We start from the raw sequence: 6013 nt of genomic DNA, 5'->3' as shown, positions 1-6013 counted from the left end.
AGTTTTGATACATTCCCTGCTTAAAGCGAACACAATAAATTCTAAACTGAAATGCAGCAAGCGGGGTTTTTGTTTTGTTGTATGGTGAGAAGAAATGCTGTTTTACTCGAGGTGGTTGTTTCAATGACGCACTTCTCTCCTGCATTTATTTAAAAAAAATTACAAACAAATCTCAAACTTCACATGAGGATAAATAGGGTTTCTTCTACAGCTCTCCAGTTTGTTTTTAAATATAATATTTTAAGTATGTAATTTATCGGAGTAAAATTTATTAGAATAATTCATTAGAAGCCACTTGTTTAGCTCCATATTTGTTCAGCAATGTTGCATATTGGGACATTGGAATATTTTTTGTGTAAGCAAAAATCCTTTATATTTATACGTGTATCGACAGCTTCCACTTTATTTGTGTACTACATAGCTTGTGTTTTTTTGACTCTGCTTTGTAGAAAAACACATTTCAACAGAATATCTCCGGCTGATTTTATAGTTTCTTACAGCATTTTTGAAAAATATCACTCTGCAAACGTGCTGCCTCGGTACTGTCCTTGAAAACAGTCGAAAATCTTAATTTAGTTATTTTTTTTCAATTTTTTCAATTTTTTCAATTACACTGAAAACTCGCATTGTACTATGTCTCAGCACTCCCAGATTTACTCAGTGTTTGCTGAAGGAGGTTTGCATCCTGCTGGGAAGACGCATTTGGCAAGGCTTTTCCTCTTCTTCAGGAGATCGGCTAAGATGCAGTTTGATTTGTAGTTCGGTACTATTGCTTTCACGGAAAGTGTCACGCAAGCTTCATTTCCTTTTATGGCCTATATATATGCAGAACTGCTCTGAGTGTACCAGTTATTCTCCTTACATGGATAATAAATAAATTTTAAATTGTAAAAGATAAAGGTTGAGACTGGAATGGCGCTTGATGAGCTTTGGCACACCCTGTGGGGGCGGTCAACTTTGGGGATCCCAGGACACGTAGCACTAAGGACCGCTCCAAGCGACAGAGGGGCGTCCAGCCGTCGGGGGCGGGCGGAAAGGAAGGCACAGCGGAGTGGAACCGCGCAGCGCACGCCACAAGCACCAGGATTTCATTTCACTGGGGCAGCGCGTGGGGTCCCGACGGGAGGGATGCGGGGTCAGCGCTTCTGCCTAGATAACGCGACGCGGGGACCTTGGGGAGACAGGTCTGTGATAACTCGACCCTGGACCACACCCTATGGCGGATTTGGTAGGTAGCCTCGGTGAAAGGGGGAGTCTTCCAAAGAAGGAATGCAGGAGCTGCGTCTTCCGAAGAAGGAATGGAGGAGCGGCAGGAACAGAGAGGAAGGCGGAGGGGCGAGGAGGAGGTTTCTTTCTGGGGCTCTATTTGGTAGGTTGATTGGTTTTCTCTGGGCTACAGCCCCCTCTAGCGTTTCTTATGCGCTGGGACTTCTGCCTTCTTTCATAGGTCAGTAAGGGTTTTTTTCTATTTCTAATATTTTTGGAAAATTTTCACCACTGGACTCATCCTTCTTTACAATTTGGATTTCAGTTCCCCTAATAACGTTTTAACAATATCTTACGAGTCAAGGAGGAAAGATTTTGTGCCCAGTTGGCCACCTTGAAGGCAGAGGCGTCTGTCATGGTCTTTCTTTGTCTCTTTTTTCTTGAGAAAGGGTCTCGCTCTGTCGCCCAGGCTGTGGTGCAGTGGCGCCATCTTGGCTCACTGCAATCTCTGCCTCCCGGGTTCAAGCGATTCTGCCACCTCAGCCTCTCAGGTAACTGGGACTGCAGGTCTGCGCCACCACTCCCGGCTGATTTTTGTGTTTTCACTAGAGACGGGGTTTCATCATGTTGGCCAGGCTAGTCTCGAACTCCTGACCTCAAGTGATCCGGCCTCCTTGGCCTTCCAAAGTGCTGGGATTACAGGCGCAAACCACCTCACCCGGCCACTCATAGTCTTTTAGTAGGAGTATATTTAAGGGGCAGTCTTTGCATAATAATAGGAGAATTGAAGTTTTAAAGTCAGATAAGTTGTGTGAGAGTCTCAACTAGTCCGCTGTCCAGTCATGAGATCTTGGACACGTCATGTAAATTATCTAAGCATTAATTAACTTATATATAAAATGGATGTAATCATGTTACCATCCACACTGGGGTTTTAGGAAGGACCGATGTAATAAAGGGAGGGCTTTATTAATAACCTTCTCTTTATCTCACTAATCATTGCTAATTTCTGCTGTTGCCTAGGTGTCTCAAAACTAAACTCATGCCTCTGGCAGTTATTTGTGGAGCAAATATTATGTGCCAGGCAATGTTCAAGTGCTGAGAAAAATATAAGGCATAAAACACATAGTTACAAAACATAGCTATCAGACAGAGCCCCCGCTTTCCAGGAACCCACAGTTGTAAAGAGGAGACAATAAATGCAATGACCTTGCAGTGTGATAAGAGCTAACACAGCAATTTATGCAGGTGTTGTGGGTATTACAGGGGAGGAAGCCTGCCTGGAGCATCAGGCTCACAGGATCTGTGTAGAGCAGGGATTCTCAATCTCAGCGTTATAGTGAGTACTTGATGTTTCAGGCCAGATAACTCTTTATTGTGGAGGTTGTCCTGTAAATTGTAGGATGTTTAGCAACATTCCTAGCCTCTACCCACTAGATGCCTGTAACACCAACACCTTCCTGATTGTGACAACATCAAAATATATCCAGACATTGCCACATGTCCTGAGGGAAGGGGGTTCACTTGAGAACTGTTGTGTAGAAGATAGCTGAGACATCACTCAGAGTTGGATTTCCCAGAGGCATCTTTATTTGGCAGAATGACAGATTAGTTTTTCTTATTTTTAAAGACAGGATTTCACTCTGTTGCCCAGGCTGGAGTGCAGTGGCGAGATCATAGCTCACTGTAACCTGGAACTCCTGGGCTCAAGCGATCCTCCTGCCTCAGCCTCCCAAGTAGCTGGGACTATGCATGTCACTAGGCCCGGCTGATATTTTTTTTTAATTTTTATAGAGATAGCGCCTCAATATGTTGCCCAGATTGGTTCTAAACTCCTGGCCTCAAGCGATTCTTTTGCCTCAGCCCCCCAAAGTGCTAGGATTATAGACACACATGGCCCAAGTTAGTTTTTAATTTAGTTTTTTGTTTATATTAATATATAATTGGTTCCTTCGTTATTTTAATGTATTAGAAAAATACTAGTTTTAAATTGAAAGTAGAGATACAATTCTTTTCTTTAAATATATTTGGGCAAAAGTGATACTGCAGAAAACAGTGAATGAAAGAAGATAAAAACAATAGCATCCAACCATATACAAGTCCTGACAATTTTGTAACTATCATGCTGTTTCACTCTCCACTGCAAACTCAGCCTCCTGTTGTACTTGTTTGGATTAGGACCTGGAGAGTGCAGAGTTTGGGGCAGGGCGCAGGCAGAGCAGTTCAAGGCAAACCTTCCCTCCAGGGCAGGGCCCCCTACTCCTGCTTAGAAATACCCAGCATTCCAAAGAGAATGCTCCCCTTCTTCTCCCTAGGCCTTGATCTCTCCTTGGGTTTCAGGCAAAGGACTTCAAGACTGAGGAATTCTTACAAGTTTTCCTTAGGCTGCACTGCCCTTGAGCTCTGAAGCAAAATTACGTTTGATGCCCAAGAACATAGGAGGTGAGAGTGAAGGGAAGAGGTGGGTGCAGCTGCTTTTACCAGAGAGTTGGCGGTGCTAAAAGCCTGAGCTGGGGAGCTCGCTGCCATCTCTGCCTAGGAGTCCTCTGTCTCAGGAGCTTTAATCTTCCTAAAACATGATTGGCTCACTCACTGCACACGTTTTCAGTCCATCTGCCCCTGACCCACATCCTTGCCTAGGGTCCCCTTGAAGCACAGCAAGGACAATTTGGGTCAGAGAAGTTAAGCCTCATTTGTTTTAGGAAATGAAAAAATAGACATATCAGGATGGGTCAATCCATTTGTTAAGTAGAGATGGGACCGTTTGGGATACAATACCCATAAATCACATTTGTGCAGTTCTTGATTTTTTTTTTTTTTTTACATTAGGCTGGAATAAGACTACAAAATTTCTCGATTTTTTTATAAAGGTGTTTCCCACCCACTGGAGCCTGACCACTTGAAAGAGTTACTTCTGTACACATTTACATAAATCATTATTAGGGCCCTATAACAGAAACACACACACACACACTCATACACAGAAACTGTTATTTATCAGGTGATCAAAACCCAAAGATTTGATGATGCCTTATTGTGCTATTGAAGGTAAGGTAATCAGACACTATTTTGTGTCTTGTTTTGTATGGGGAGTAAATTGATGTAATTTCTGTGAAAGGCAACTGGTATTTTCCATCAAAATTTAACTGCAAAAGTATTTGATCTGGCAACTTAACCTTTAGAAATTTATCATGTGGATACAGACCCAGGGGTAAAATAAAATGTGAGCAAAAATATTAAGCATAGTACTCTTTTCACTTCACCTTAAAGTCGTTTTTATCGTGAACAATAACATGACATAAATGCAAAAAAGTACAGCTAAATGAAGCATACATGCAATGTACCTACTATCTTACTTGAGAAATTAAACGTTGCTGGCAGCCCAGGTGCCTCTACTCCAGCAATCACATCCCCTCCCAACTGGCTACTACCCTGAATTTTCAGGCGATGTTTTCTTGCTTTATTTTCAAAGTTTTCCCACCTAAGAAGAAATCCCTAAATAGTAAATTATATGTCTGTATGTATATTCATATTTTATTGTTTTTGAACAGTACATAAATGGAATCATACAATATGTGTTCTTTTGTATCTGGAGTTTTGCTGAATAGTATGTTTTTTTTGGTTTGATTTTTTCTTTTTTTTTTTTTTTTTGTTTTGAGACAGTTCGCTCTTGTTGCCCAGGCTGGAGAGCAATGGCGCGATCTCGGCTCGCTGCAACCTCTGCCTCCCGGGTTCAAGCGATTCTCCTGCCTCAGCCTCCTGAGTAGCTAGGATTACAGGCATGTGCCACCAAGTCAGGCTAATTTTGTATTTTTAGTAGAGATGGGGTTTCTCCATGTTAGTCAGGTGGGTCTCAAACTCCTGACCTCAGGTGATCCACCAGCCTCAGCTTCCCAAAGTGTTGGGATTACAGGCGTGAGCCACCACACCCAGCCACTGAACAGTATGTTTTGAAGACTCATCCATGCTGGATGTATAGCCATACCTAAGCTTTACATATTGTTTATGGGCAGAACATTTGAAAGAATGTAAATACTCAACAGGGAGCAGACTAAATAAATTATGGTATACCCACATAATAGAATATTATACAGTGATGAAAAATAATGAAGCTGATGTTAGATACTAAAATGGTAAGAGCACTAAGTTTTTTTGCTAAATAAAAAGCAGTATATGACCCATATAATAGTATTCTACCATTTGTATGAAAGAAAAATTTAAATCAATACCAACTTGTTTATATATATTTACAAAAATATCCAGAATATTTTTACGGTATTCTCCTCTGGGAGATAAAATGGGTAGCTGGAAAATTAATTCCCCTATCTATTTGCATACTTTCTGAATTTCCTGCTACTTGCATGTATTACCTATTGAAAATGAGGCTAGAGAGTCAAACAAAATATTGCCCAGTCGCACAGCTAGCCAATGTCAGAGCCTGGACTCAGCCTGTCCCAGTTATAGGGATTTTAGGCCAGATCTCTTTCTACAACTGTAAAGCCAAGAAGGAATGAATCAACAATTAGCTTTATACTCCATAACCTGGGAAAGCCTAAAAGCATACTCCAACTGAGCCTGAATGTTGGTTTGTTCATTTTCCCCACAGTTCCTCTTCAAGAGACAGTTTCAATCCCACAGTTCTGGTTAAATTCCACTGGGCTGAAACAGGTAATTTCAGAATGACCCACCACAAAGCAGGACACATCCTTAAATGACAGGCTTTGGTCAGGATGGCACAATAAGTTCATGCTTAGGCAAAGACTCTCTGCCCCAAATTACATGGCAATAAGAAAAAGGTAAAAAGAGA

The sequence above is a fragment of the Pan troglodytes genome, chromosome 5 (genome assembly GCF_028858775.2).
Source record: "Pan troglodytes isolate AG18354 chromosome 5, NHGRI_mPanTro3-v2.0_pri, whole genome shotgun sequence".
NCBI classification, from domain to species: domain Eukaryota; kingdom Metazoa; phylum Chordata; class Mammalia; order Primates; family Hominidae; genus Pan; species Pan troglodytes.
This window is presented reverse-complemented; position numbering follows the sequence as displayed.